The 15,870-nt window shown below is 38.6% G+C and overlaps 1 protein-coding gene across 7 annotated transcripts in view; it reads right to left on the reverse strand.

Moving 5' to 3' along the window:
- The window catches only part of LOC129748448 (somatomedin-B and thrombospondin type-1 domain-containing protein), a 252,698-nt gene that overhangs the window by 137,627 nt on the left and 99,201 nt on the right, over nucleotides 1–15,870 (reverse strand). The gene's annotated exons all lie outside the window — the stretch shown is intronic.

The raw sequence follows: 15,870 nt of genomic DNA on the forward strand, positions 1-15,870 counted from the left end.
CGTTCATTCAGTAATGTTGCATCATGCGAAACGTTTCCGCGTTCTTGAAGAGGCAGGCATCTTTTAATTTTCCTCCCATACATCACTTCTTCAGGGGGCACTTTTGTGACAGAATGCGCCGCTGCGTTGTGTGACTGTACAGCAGCTTGCAATTCCTCATTGTAATCGTTACCTGTAGAAACGGCCGTTGCCATAGCCTTGTTGATCAGTTTCAATAGCGCTCCACTAGTCCGTTTTGTTGAGGGAATAATGGAGTTGACGAAATCACTTTGATGCCGCGTTCAGAACAATATTGTTTGTATTCTTCCCCATTGAAAGGAGGTCCGTTGTCACTCTTTATGCTGTCTGGGTATCCGTCTCGGGAGAAGATTTCTTCAAGTACCCTCCTGGTTGATTCGAAGCTAGTAGACTTTACTACCCGGGCTATCAAGTACCGTGAACGGTAATCAACGATCACCAGTACATAAATTCCACCAAATCTTTGATATGGTCCACTGAAATCTATGGCAATGGTTTCCCAGGATGATTTTGGAGCCATTATGCGACGCATAGGTGTTGGTTTTTCGGGTTTACCATTCGTTGCGCATGGTTGGCATGAAGCAACCCATTTCTCTGCGTCCGTTGACATTCCAGGCCACCATACACGCTCCCTCAGAATGGACTTTAATTTTGCAGCCATTGGGTGGCCCCTATGGGCGATTTCTAACGTTTTAGTACGCAACGATGAAGGTATGACGGTGCAACCTTGTTTTATAACTATTCCTTCTCTAACATGGAGGTCTTTTTCTATTGCTCGATACCTATGTAATTGTTGAGGCCATTCTCCTGATTCTAATGATTGCATTACTTGAATAAGGACATCATCTTTTGCAGTCTCTTCCCTTATTTCATTTTCAGTAAGAAATTGGCAACTGTTTATTTCTAGTCTAGCTATTTCCCAAGGACTGTTATCTTCTTCAAATGGTTTATCTGTTCCGTTATAGAGCCTCGAGGAAGGGTCTGCGATGTTGTCCCGCCCACGTACGTATTCAATATCATATCTATAAGGGCTTAGGCGTAGCGCCCAGCCATCCGCTCTTGTTAAAGCACGTTTCGAATCTTCCCTTGAACGATCTAAAATAAATGCAACACCTTTTGCATCGGTTCTCAATGTGAATCGTCGACCTAACAGGAAGTATGAAAAGTGTTCGACTGCCCAAACAGCACTCAAAGCTTCTCTCTGATTCTGAGCATATTTTTGCTCAGTTGCTGTCAAAGATTTGGAAGCAAAGCTTATAACTCGACTTTGTTGTTTGCTATTTTCTTGTACAAGCACCGCACCTAGCGCAACAGGAGAAGCATCAGTATAAAGTATTGTTCTATCATGGTCCGAAAAGTATCCCAGCGCCACGGTCGATTTTGAAATTTGTTCTTTGATTCGATCAAATGCCTTTGCTCGTTCCTCTCCCAAAGACCAAGATTGATTAGATACCACGGCCCACAAAGGACTAGCGAGATCGGCGAAGTTATTAATGTATAAGCTTACAAAAGAGGCCAACCCAAGGAAGCTCCTGAGTTCTGATACGTTACGTGGTTCCCGGAATCTTTGAAGATCGGCTACTTTCTTTTCATCTATTTGAAAACCATCCTCATCTTGTTCATGCCCCAAAAATCGTATTCTCTGCTTATCAAACTCGCATTTGTCCTTGTTCAGGGTCAAGTTATTTTGTCTTAGTATGCCCAGCACTACACTAACGCTTTCCGTGAGGTGTTTAGGACAACTGGAAAATATCAGAATATCGTCTATGTAGACAATTACGTTATCAACTTCCGAAAGGATCCGGCTCATTTCTCTTTGGAAGATCTCGGGAGCGCAGTTCACTCCAAACATAAGTCTTGTAAAACGATACATTCCATTTTCCGCAAGAAAGGTAGTTAGCTCCCGAGATCTCCTAGTAAGCTCAAGATGGTAATATGCACTGCTAAGGTCGAGCTTAGTAAAGAATTTGGCGCCATGGAGTTTGATTCGCATTTCATTCAAAAGTGGTAAGCGAAAATACTCGCGCTTAATGGCCTTGTTCGGGGCCCTCATATTTACTACTAGACGAAAATCATCTCGGCCTTTTGGCACGGCCGACATGCCACTTATCCACTCAGGTGCGGTCTTCACTCTTTCGATAATACTCTGGGCTTCCATCATTTCTAACCTCTGCCTTGCCCCGTCCCTAAATGCAGCGGGTACATTGAAGTACGCGTTTCTAACGGGGACAACTGACTTGTCAATACAAAAATTGACCTTTACCCCTGGCATTTTTGGGAAAGGCTGGATTGTAGACAAAGAGTTGCAAACATTAACGCTAAGGCCCATTTTCAATACATTCATGATGCAGGCTGTTTCTCGACCGAGCAGCGATCTGGAACCATCTGGTATAACCAGAAATTTTGCCCGCACTGTTGGTTTTCCTAGCTCCACAGTTTCCACCCTGGCTATAAATGACAATATTACCCCCATCGGTCGTTTCGAGGCAAAAGCTTTAACTATATAGGATTCAGGAGGGTGACTGATCTCTAATTTGGCCAATCCTAGCTCGTATTCCTTTCTAAGGAAGGCCCAATCGGTACCCCCTATAACATTTACGTCTGATCCAGAGTCAATGAGGAAGGTAATCGGTTTTGAAGAACCCACTCGACATTGTATAAGTGCATTACTCAAGATATAAGGACTCCTCGGCTGTGAACGAAAAATATAACACAGGAAAAACTCAATGGTAACGCTACATCATATTTATTTTATTAAGCAAAACAAATGAACAAAGTCAAAGGATTACAAACGAAAAAAAAGGGTTTAACGCTCGATTATCAAGAGGAAAAGAGAAAAAAAATCTAAATCCGTTAAAAGTTATACCTTTTCATTGTTGGATACCTCCGAAATCTTCGGGTGATCGGTTGCTTTGGATCCAGCTTCACGGGATCTACACACCCTGGCGTAATGTCCGCCTCTGCCGCATTTCCTGCACTGCTTCGTGATAGCGGGGCATACTGTTCCATAGTGTCTTTCGTTGTCGCAATTTGGGAAGCGATTTCTCCGACTAGAGTTGCTCCCGTCAAATTTTTGGCGTTTTCTGATGTCGTTATTGTTCTCCATCCAGTTACGCTTTCGACCTACGATGGCTGCGATCTCGGGGTTACTCGATGTTGACGAACTTGTTGTGAAAGCTTCCGCCCGTGTACCGGCTTGGACGACTGATGCAGTGTCCGTGTTGTAGATCTGGGCATCAGCGGCAATTGATTGGTTCCTCATTCCTTTGAGTAACTGGAATCTGATCAGAGCGTCTTCGCGGTCTCCATATCCACACAGCTTTGCCCTTGCCTTCAATCTGGCATAGAAAGCAACGACGGATTCGTCAATGGACTGTCGCATTTCCAGGAAAGCTCCATGTTCGGCCGTTGCATCCACAAGAGACCTCAAAAAGTTATCGACTCTCTCGACAAACGACGCGTAAGGGTTGGATTCAGTAGGGTGTGGGAGGATGTTGTTGGCCCTCAAGATCTCCTGGAGTTGTTCACCCATCATGAGAAACAACATTTGAACCCGATGGAATCCAGTCACGCTGTTCAAGTCCGCGGTAAGATCAAAATTCGCTTTGAATTTAACCCATTCAACCCACATTTGGTTCGTTGCTACTCCTTGCGGAAAAAGACGCACGTGATCCCAGCGAACACCTGGGAAGTTAGTAGTTCCAGGAATGGTATTGCTGTTAGAAGCCTCTGTTTCAAGGGTGGCATTTTGGCCAACGATTGTGGTTTCTGGTTTCTCAACCCTCTCTTTCTCGATCAAGGCTTGTGTGAGATCGACCAGGGCCTTCTCAAGTATCAACAAACGTTGAGAAATGCCCTCCGAGTAAATTACAGCCGGAATCTCCTGCACCAGATTATCAATACGCGGAATTTCTTCTGGGCCTGCCGCCGATGCAATTTCAGTGTTTTCAACAGGAGAACCTTCATCGTCTGAAGACATGTAGTCTTCGGTTCGCACAAACCGTCCGCCTGGCATTTCTAATGCTGAAATCGTTTGAGTATGCTACAATACTTTACTTCGTTTTATTTAATTTACTAACCCCATCTCAATATTTCCTTTTCTTTTCCCTCTCTCTTTCTTTTTCTAAGATATATTGCCAAATCAACAATATGTCGAGTTTATTTATTCATTTGTTTATTTTATTCTTGATTTTAACTGTCTTGCATCCATGTTTGCAGAGCAATAATTACATGTGAAAACTGTTGGTCATTTGTGCAAAGACGTCGAGATAAACCAATAATTATCTTTTAGAAGAATAAAAGAAAACCAAAGCAAATTTATTTGTATTATAGTCACTGAACAAAAGGTATTTTCGACGTTCTTATCGAACTGATTCACCTGCTCCCAAACGATACTACCATCATTTTACTTTAAGGTTTCTTATTGTTGCAAGGAGCTTTCGTGCACCGCTTTGACGATCTCGTCACAACCATAAATTTATTTAAATAAAAAATAAATAAATAAAAACTATTTTTTCATTAACTTTCGTTTCTTATTGTGGTTGAGAGTTTCTATTGCATGTGTTGTCGCAATCAGGAACTAAACATTCCATTGGACTTTTCGTCGTAGCTAGAGATTCGCTCTTTGTTGGGTGTCCTACCGCACTTGCGTTTTCAGTGGCTATCCCATTGCAATAAGGAACTAAATATTTCTATGGATGTCCCCTCGCAACTAGAATTACTTGCTCTTTATTGGGTGTCCCGTCGTCGCAACCGTGGTTCCATTGGATGTCTCGTTACAATCAGAATCATGAACATTTAGTTGGAAGTCCCATCGCAACAACTATTGCAAGCCTCTAGTTTCCATTGGATGTCCCGTCACAATCAGAAACCAAACATTTTTGCTGGATGTCTCCTCACAACTAGACGTTCTTGCTCTCGGTTGGATGTCCCGTCACAACCGCGTTTCCATCGGATGTCCCGTCACGATCAGAAACATGAGCATCTAGTTGGAAGTCCCATCGCAACAACTATTCCAAGCCTCTAGTTTCCATTGGATGTCCCGTCACAATCAGAAACCAAACATTTTTGCTGGATGTCCCCTCACAACTAGACATTCTTGCTCTCGGTTGGATGTCCCGTCACAACGATTCGATACAGCGACAGACACTCAACGGGTGGGTAGAATTACTTCGCGGTGTCAACTAATTTGTTCCCTGGCCAGAGAAGCCTTTGTAAATAAACAACATTCAACGTTTTGGGAAAGCACTTCTATCACTCAGTTGTGTCCAGCTTGCTTAAAGGCCGTCCATCTTACTCCCCTTCACAGATAGACTTCCCAAATTCTGGACCAGGAAGAAAACGCAGTGGCAAAGGAAGAATAAACACATTTAAAAAATCAATTCCTTAATCTGTTTCGAAAGAACTATTGATGGTACTAAATTCTTATAGAAACGAAGGAAAACCATTAGATCAAAGAAGAAATGGTTTCAAATTAAAATGTGGATAACATGGAAATGAATAAAAATTTTAAATTGAGTTTTTTGAATCAAAACACTTCAAATTTTGAATCAAAACATTCTTCTGATTCAAAGGAAAACATTTCTTTGAATCAATGAAAAATGTTTTTAGTCTCAGTAGTTTTTTATTTGTCCCGAAATGAAAGGAAAAAAAAAACTTTGTTTCGCGGAACTTCTGTTTGAAACTTATTTTTATTTTTCTGCGTGTGGGGTTTTACTATGATCAATGGTTTTATTCTCAGCAAACGAAAATTTCTTTAAAAAATCACTTAAAAAGTGAAATTTGTTGTCTAAATGCAAGAATTTTGCTCACACAACTTTCCTGATTATGAAACAAAACCCCATGGAAACTGCTAAAAAATTCACAATTTGTTTAGTTTCACCAGAGAAACTAGTTTGGTACACATTTCTTTTATATTTTCCCCGCTCGAAGCTTATACAAAATGGCTACCAATCAGAGAAAGAGAGAGAAAAAAAAATTCGGGACGCCTACAGGAATGAAAATGACGCCAACAATGAATGAAAAAAATAAACCATTAGATGACTTACCGGTGCCCTGATGCCGGTTTCTTTCTGATTTCGTTTAATCTTTTTTTCACTTTTCCACACTACGCACTTTCACTGCTTTAGACACGCTAGCACTAATTAATGAAGAAAAAAAAATGTTACTTGCAATTGGACGATTCCCTCTCCACGGTTCTTTATGCTCGAAAAATGAACAGCCTGTCTCGGTCGCCAAAATGTGCGGCCGCTCGTCACTGGAGAGGAATCGTCCAAATGCGTCCAACCTGGTCGACGGTCCACAAGGAAAAGAGGATGATTCCACGAGGTTTCCCATTTGATCGGCCGCTGAAAGATGACAGCTGTGCTGTCACAGTTGGTAGTCCTGCAGGGTGTTGTTAGCCCGACAAAGCTGCAGTGTTGCCGAATGTCAGGAACTGTTTCGTGTGCGTCACAGGTGTTATCTACGAATCCGGTAAGAACAAGACGAGCGGGAGCTCATCGAGCGAGGTGGTTAGACCAAGTGGAGCGTGATCTGGCGAACGTGGGGTGCCCGAGAAATTGGTGAATGGTTGCCATGGACCGAGTGAATTATAGGAATTATGTTCGTCAAGTTATGTCGTGAGACGGTATAATTTGTAAATAAATAAAAATAAAGGTAACTGTTTTAAAAAGTGATAAATTCAAAGCAACTTTAAGTATTGAACTTCTACTTCGGGGGTCCTCAACTTTCGTTCATTGATCTCTAGCACACTTAAGCTGCTTTCCCATGTTATCCAGTTTTAATATACAGTTAAAACTACATTACAGGCTCACATTTTTTTAGATCCTGAATTTTGTTAATTTTGATAATCCCTAAAAGACATGCGGCCAAAGTTACCGAAATCACAGAAAAATCTATAATTTCACTGAATTTTGAGTTAATTTTCATCACAGAATCTGTGCAATAAACCACAGAATTTTGGAAATATTCACAGATTTCTCTGAGTTTTAAATTAAGGACGATTTTTTAAATTAAATTTATACTGTCAATATAAATTTTTGATATCTTTGAATTGGAAAGTTATGATGAAATTTGTAATAATGGTTAATTTTTTTTTTAAGTTGAATGTAAAATGAAGTAATTTGACATGACTTTTGAATGAAATTAATGGAAAAAGCATCACAGAAATCCATCACAGAATTTTTTAGAACAATCACAAAAAGTCAATTTTTTTATTACGTCAAAAACAAAACACAGAATTTCTTTCGGCAACCTTGGATGAGATTGAAAAAACAATCAATGTAGCTCTTCCCTCTTTTGGATGAGCGCTTAAAATCAATTAATAACTTCTGACAAGCATGAACGCTTGCTGATAATGATAATTTATAAATTTCAATATTTTTCAAATTCTTTTGTTTCAAAAAAAAAATTAAAATTAATATTTTTTTAAATCAACCATTGAACAAACCAGCCAGTAACAAAAAATCTAGGGATCGTACTGTAAAAACATAAGATTCAGACAAAATAAAGATTTCGAATCTGTTCACGTGGACATCCTTGAAGGAGGTAGGGGTTTGCCAAATGTTCACGCTAATCACGAAGGAACGGGGGGGGGGGGGGGGGGGGAGGAGAGGGGGTTCAAAAATCATTTTTTTTCTTCACGTTGTATCTGAATGGCCCCATTAGTTCTAAAAGTTAACTGTGGCTTGCAACTTTATTATTTAAAAAAATGGTAGCACAACAAAAAAAATTGAGCAGCAGTTCCAAATTTGAATCAGTGTTGATTTGTGAGTCACAGTTCTTTTTAATAGAGCCACGTTTTTTTTGGTTCAAATAATTCAAATCACAGGCGACATAGACTGAAAAGCGAAGAACAGCAGAAATCCGGACGTTCGTTCTCTCGAACCAAAAGAACCGTGAAGGGTGGTGGCTTAAAAAAGAGCCACGGCCAGTGATGTCAACCTTCAAGATTTCGTCTGGATCTTCCAGACTTATTGGACTTTCGTCAGACAATTTGTTAGGTTTCCAGAATTTCAGAGAAAAAAGATCATCAGGATCTCTAAAATCATCACAATTACAAACTTCGCAATCCAGACTATGTTAGACATTATTTCAAAATCTTCAGACTTTTTTCAAAAATAGTTGGTATATCTGGCCACGGCACGACTCGAAAAAAAACCACGGTTCTAAAAAGAACCACGACACGTCTCGAAAAAGAGCCGTAACTCGCCGATCAACTCTGGTTAACAAACTGAATGGCAAGAGCGGAGTATGGAGAGCCGTTCGATTCGATCAAATGAATGGCTCGCCCCCCATTTTCTGTGCTATTCTTTTTTTTTTTCTTTTTTTTTTATGGTCCCTTAGGCCCATTTGGGTCCTCCCCATACGCTTCTTTAGAAGTGGGAGGGACATATTATCCTAAGGATAATTTTATTTTACTTTAAATTTTCTTTTTCTGTACGACTTATTTAGTCTTACTCCCGCGTATGTCCATCACCGTACAATTTAACATCTGATTCTTCGTCAGGTTCCATCACTTTCATCGTATGATCCTTGTCAGGATTGGTCATATTTTCAAACAGTCCGTTTGATGTATTGTTTTGCCATTTTCTTGAATGTGTTTATGTTCACAATATCTTTGATGCTCGACGGTAGGTTGTTGAACATTTCCAATCCATTGTAGAAAATTGAGCGTTTGCTCATCTCTTTTCTGATATTTGGCAGTCTGAAGTCTTGTGCTCTTCTAGTGTTGTATCTGTGAATGTCGATTCCGTATTGCAGGCGGTCCGTTAAATAATTTGGTAACATACCATTTTTCATCTTATATATAAACATTAAGCTGTTATATGCAATTCTCTGTTTCACTGACAACCATTGAAGAATATCGAGCATTAAAACACTAGGGGTGTATCGATTGCATCGTAACACTACTCGCATAATTTTATTTTGTATAATAATCGAAGTGTGGCATGATCAATCCGTGAACATAAATTACTTTTGACCAGAAAGTCATATAGCGACTAATTCGGCAAAGTATCCCATATTTTATGGCGATTTTCTTGATTGTACACTGCAAAAAATCGACATTTAGACTGTATGTTTCCCCCACACATACGATTCTAAAATTGTTCAACACATTGATTTAATTTGAATCTAATAAAAACTAACAGTTTTACACATAATTTCTATGTGGGTAAAAATACTTAGCTTGCTAAAATAAAATGAGCGTGCGGAACCTGTCGAAAAACATCGAATCCGCTGTCGATGATTTGTTTTTTTTTTTCAAAATGGTGACTTGGGATCCTCGAGGATTCAAAACGAATTAATTGAAAAATACCCGAAATCCTGTTCGAAATGCAGACTGCAGAAAAAAAAATCTTTCAAGAAACCAATGTTGATGTTAATGCAGGTAAGTTCAAGTTCAGTGAGCACAGAAAACCAAAAATGATCGGAAATGTTATTTTTCCCTCCAGGCTTTGGACATTATTGACGGAGGTCAACGAAAACGGCGTTTAAAAAATGATTGCTCGAGTTCAGAGACCGGATGTGATTCGGAACTATGCACTTATTATTCAGATGCACTATCCGGGTTCAAACATGCAAGGAAGATACTATCGGAAGGCTTGGGATGCTCCCCTGGATCGACAAAGAGGATAATCCAATTCAAGATGGTCGGAGGCTCGAGCCGCTTGCCTATCCGGACGGTTTTTGAATTTGTTCTTTACATAAAATGAGCTAAACCATTAAATATATTTAGTTCTAAAAGTGTGTAGTGCTTAAATACATTGATGCTTCTTCGTTTTATAAATAAATTGAACTGATAAACAGCAGAAAACTTTATGAATCTAATATGCCTGACATATAGCCTTTGTATGCAAAATTTCATAACTTTTATTTGTTACACATATGCATTACAAGTGTCGCCTTATATAACCATTCTATGTTTTTGGCTATATGTGGGACACATATTTTCCAATTGTTCAACAAATTGCAAAAATCTATAAAGGCCTACACATAGCATTAATGTGTCGAATTCGTTGAGTGTATAGTCAATATGTGCTATGAAATTCAGCTTCTCATCAACTTGTATTCCCAAGTATTTTACCTGGTGCACTCTTTCGATGGCACAACCATCAATCAGCAATTCTGGGCAGACTCTTATTTGACGATTACCAATAACCATCCAGCTGGTTTTATTAAGATTCAGACACAATTTTTTATGTTTTAAAAACTCAGAAATATTTTTCAAATCGGCATTTGCTTCTTGGATAACGAGCTCTAAGTCATCACCACTCCAGTAGGAAACTGAATCATCCGCAAATTATTTAAGAGAACCATAACGTAGACAGTGTTTCATGTGATTGATGTACAATATGAATAAAATGGGTCCCAGAACACTTCCTTGGGGGACTCCTAGATTATTTTCTCTATATCGTGAATATGATGACCCATATTTTGTTCTTTGCATTCTATTATTCAAGTTGTCTTTAAACCAGTTTAGTACCGTTCCGTTGATACCTATTCTTTCCAAAACGTTCACCAACTTTAACCGATCAATCGTTTCAAAAGCTCTCTTGAAATCCAGAAACACGGCAACTGTGTAACTACCGTTTTCAATATTGGCCTTCCAATTTCGAAGTATCAAGTTCACTGCCGACTCCGTTGAATGCTGCTTTCTGAATCCAAATTGCTCATTAATCAATATTCTTTCTGACTCAATAAAATGTAGAAATTGTTTTTTAACTGCTAACTCCAGCACCTTTTCTTGTATTTCCAACATGTTTATCGGACGATATAATTTAGCCTCTCGTGATTTTTTCTCTTTTTCAATTGGAACAGCAGTCGAATGCTTCCATGTAGAAGGTATTATGCCAAATTGTAGACTCGTATTTGTAATTTGTGTCAGCTGATTAGCTAGTACTGGTAGAGAATCCTTAAAAACTTTCAAAAAGACGTTGTCGATACCAGCCTTGGATTTCATAGTTTTCAGGATCTCATCAAATTCTTGACAACTTATTGTTTCAAATGAACTGAAACTTCCACCATTGCAGATAATATGATCCACGAAGGCGTTAGAACTTGCCGGAATACTGTCATGGATTTTTATGACACTGTCAATGAAGAAGTCATTAAACTTCTCTGCAATTTCAGTTTCATCCGTGATTTCAACCCCGTCAAACGAGACGGTATTTTCTTTTGCAGTATTTGGACTTACTAATCGTTTGATCGTTTTCCATAGCAATTTTCCATTATTTTTATTTCTTTCCAGCTCATCTTGAATTGATCTATTTTTAGCCAACTTTATTTCACGTGAATATTCATTCCTTACCAATTTGTATTCTCGCCAACTTCTTTCGCATTTCGTTCTTAGAAACTGTTTATAAAGATTGTCTCTTTGCTTTTTCATTTGCTTGAGGCTACTGGAGTACCATTTAGTACTCGAAACTGTACCATTTAGTACCGGCTTAACCTCTTTTTGGACCACAAGTGCATTTACACTATCTTTCAATAATAAGTCGAAGCGTCTTACTAACTCATTGAAGTCTGCGCATCTCAAGGTTGATTTTCCTGCCTCTAGAAGCTGACGAAATGCATTGTCATTATATCGACTCCAATCCTTCAACATGTAATAGTTTCCGGGAACCCATTCGAGCCGTGTTGTGGCTCTTTTTGGAGTCATGTCGTGCCCGTGGCTCTTTTTTCAACCTCCACCCGCTACGGTTCATTTATTTCAAAAGATTCAAGATTTATTTGCTCTTCAATTTATGTTGCTTGTTTAGTGATGGGAGAGCAACCAAGAGCTACTTATTTGAACCAGATCTTTTGGAATGAACGAACGAACCGTGACTCGATCAAATCACGGTTCTTTTGTTTAGAAAGAACGAACGGCTCCTCACTCTCCGCTCTTGCATTTTTCAGCGGTTAAGTTTTTTTGGGGCGTGTCATGGCTCGTTTTCGAACCGCGGTTCTTTTTTAGAGAGCCACGTATCGTTCGTTTTTTTTTTAGAAGAATCGGTTCAAATAAGCGGCTCTTCAGCGCTCACGCATCACTAGTCTGAATTATGAACCCTGAAAACGGGCTGTCTGGGATTCCTTACTGACAGACGAAAGTAGTCCTTGTTGTCAAGATGCAAAAATTTGGAATTTTGTTTAACCTTTAAATCACTGAAAACAACATTTGAAAATATTGGCTAAATCACGCTCTAACTGGTCCGACTTAGTTAATATTTAAAAGTTTACTGATTTTTACATCATCTTCAACTTTCTAAAGTAAAAATATTGTAAAACGTAGCGTGAGAGCTTTTTGAGAGGTGGTTAGACCAAGTGGAGCGTGATCTGGCGAATGTGGGATGCCCGGGAAGTTGGAGAACGATTGCCATGAACCTAGTGAATTGGAGGGATATTGTTCATCAGGTTATATCGTGAGACAGAGCACCAAATAAATAAATAATAAGCTGTGTGAATTTATGCTGTTTCAATCTGAAAACGAACTTATAAAACCGATTCTGTGATAAACGCAAAATAAAATCGACACGTGTTAGTTGCTTGTTAGTTAGCTAGTCACACTTATTTGATGAATGTATTTCACGTACGACCGACCTGGAGCTTTGGCGATGACTTTTAGCATGAAAACACGGACAGGAATTGAATTTTATGAACGTTTTATCCCTTGCCCAACAAGGCAAGCAAAACTTTGGCCACCTTGCATCTGACACTAATAGGGTGTATTTTTCTCGATTCTAAGTTTGCTTCTGATTTTGTTCGAATAAAAAAGCGAATTTCGATTTTCGAGTTTTTCCATACGTAGATGTTCGTGAGAACAAGCACAATGTTTACATGTAGCTGTCATTTTGTTTTCCATTCTGGATTTTGCTTATCTCGGTTCTTTCCACTCGGATTGTCTTTTTTCGTGTACGGATTGCACTGCACTGGCCAGAAGAAAATGAGAGATTCAAAATCGCGGCAACAATAATTTTTCCGTCCATTATTTCGACTGTTTTGCTTTCTACCAAAAACAACTGTTCGTTGTTTTGACAACATTGGAAACAGTATTGAAGAACTTTTTCCAACACCGACTTATACCGTATTTGTTTACTACCCTGGTTCAGTGTTCCACCGTACCCGATAAAAACAAACACAAAACGTCGCCAGCGTATTGCTACCTCACTCACTCGCACGAAAATTTTCTTCCTCAGTTTGTTCTGAATTGCTTAACGGATAAATCAAGAATAAGTTTACTTTTTCTGGACGTAGCAATTGGCGTTGAGGACCAAAAATGCGAAAAAAGGGTGCGAAATAAGAATAGCACCACTTGTGTTTTCCAACAAAAACCAGATTATTTTTGAAAATTTACTGTGTAAAAGTGAATAATAATGCTTCTATAAATTATTTGAATGGATAACTGCATTTTAAGGAGTTGTCCAGAATTCCAAAGGTTTTCAAAGGTTTTAAAAGGGGGTTTTAGAGATGTTCTTCTAGCGTTAAGGAATTTGATATTTGAGCTATAAAACTTTATCAAACTCATTAACACTCATAAATATGATGCAAAATTATGAAACATAGATTTGAGGCTGAGTATGAATCCAAAAAGCAGGTTGGTCGCCAGCGTATTGCTACCTCACTCACTCGCACGCTCTCTCGCAACACTGACAAAATTTGGCATGGCAGTGCAACACTGGCTCGAAACCACAAAACTGTCCGAATAAACAAACCGATTGACAGCACCTAGTGGTGTACCAGTGCAACACTCGGCATAAACAAATATGGTATTAGTTCTCAGGACGACTCCGTCCGTTTTTCGTGCGCAACTAGTTTGCCACTAGAGCAATAAATGAGCAGTTAGTGCGCAACTAGGTTGCAACTGGATTGCCACTCGGTGAAAAAAACACGCTATAAGGCTGAAACAAATATCGATTTCTTCTTTTGTCACCCCCCCCCCCCCCCCCCCCTTCAAATTTTCCAAAATCCCGAAGGGGGGAATAAATAAAGTTTGAAGTATTTTAAGTAAATTTCAAATAAAAATTCAAATATCCGAAAGATTACAAGGCCAAGAACCAAATTTAGGAAGATGGAAGTTAATTCACATTTTAGATTCTTGATTTTATTTAATTTTTCGATAAAAAAAAACTTGATTTATAGGTTTTATGCAATAATATAGTATGCAATTTGGTTGCATACAAGTTTTCGTGCAATTTATACCAATTTATTTGTCTTTCGCATTATTTTTTATTGTCCCCCCCCTCGCGATTTTCCAACTCCGAGTGGCAAAAGAAGGATTTGAAATTTGTTCCGGCCGAATTGTTGCGGCAAACCCGAAGTAATCGACAATGAGCTCGCTCGGCTAAAAACAAGTGAGATCAATAGCGGCAAATATCCCATTCGGTATATACATGGTCTTTCGATAGAAGGTCCAGCTGCTGATCGGTGGAGCTCGATGACGTTCATCGTGGTGAAATTGGCTAACGCGCTTTTGTACTGAAGCAGAGATTGCGGGTTCAAGTCCTGCCGATGAGCCGTTGAGTCTTTTACGAAAAATTGTTGATATTTACGGTTTATGATCTTCCTTTCTTTAATACCTCATGTTTCTCTAATACTCCATCACCTTCGAAAATTAAAAAAAAAACATAAAATCCACTCTGTTCAAACACGTGCTTCATGAAAAGACGAAAATATGTGTAAAATTTGGTAAATTTATCTAAAAAATATTTCAAAAGAACTTTAATGATGAACAAAAGTAAGCTGATGCCTTTGAATTTCATTAACCACTGGTTAATTTTTTTTAAATAATTTTTCAAACTTTTTTTTACCGATTTTTAGTAAAAAGTTAATAAGTTGCCTAATAATAAATAATAATAAAGGTTTTTTTTTAAATAAATTTAACAAAAAAAAACAAATCACTTACGATGAAGAAATTATCAAGCTCGTTATTCCTTGATCGATAAATACTTTTGGAGGATACTTAAAATTTATAGTTTAATTATATAAAGAGGTTAATCACCGTAAAATATGTTTGTTATTTAATTTATCGGCTCGAGTAGTTGGCCGTTCTGAATAAAAAGTTGATATGCGGTGATATTGCTTCTAAATAAATTGTACCCGCTCATTTTCAACATCTTTCAATTCTTCTAACTTTCTACTTATCCATCTATAAAGAATCGTAATCTTAAGATGTCCCTACTGAACAGGAAATCACTTTTCACCGCTAAATCAAATTTATAATTTAAATTCATTGTATTCACAGCTGTGGGGGTTTTTGGGTTGTTTTTTTGAAGAATTATCTTCAATGCTGAGTATGTTGTAAGAAGAACAAAATTTCGTTTTGTTTTTTTTTGGGTATTTTATTTTAAGAAATGTGAATTTAAATTTGAGCACCGGTTCGACTAATATCGTCCAAAACTAAAGTTTAATGATGTCATTTACCGATCGAATCCGATCGTAACCAATTTCAATCTGTCATTTAGAAGTTTGGGAAATTGGACCGATTCGACATTTCAATATTTTTTGCCTGTAGTGAGTTCACGTTCACGTCCGCATTCACAAAAACTGTTAATCGGGCTTAAGATTCAAAAACAAGAATTTAGTGCTCTAAGTCTTCAGTCCATCCAAGATCGAACAACAATTGTACAAGTTTCATATAAAGCTCTGATGGGCCCACTGTCGCTAAGATGTTCATGTCTACCGTAATAGCCATGTCTCTAGCTCTGATTTGTCCACAAAATGCTTTCGATATTACGGGAGAAAAACCTCTGGATGGCTAGCGGCAAGCTTAAGTTACCCGAACTCGTACCGACTAATGCTGTACCAAGTCCCACTTCCGATAAATATACATTATGCTCGTCATTTGCTCTCGGGGCCATTTCGTTGTTGTTG

The sequence above is a fragment of the Uranotaenia lowii genome, chromosome 2 (assembly GCF_029784155.1).
Source record: "Uranotaenia lowii strain MFRU-FL chromosome 2, ASM2978415v1, whole genome shotgun sequence".
Taxonomy (NCBI): domain Eukaryota; kingdom Metazoa; phylum Arthropoda; class Insecta; order Diptera; family Culicidae; genus Uranotaenia; species Uranotaenia lowii.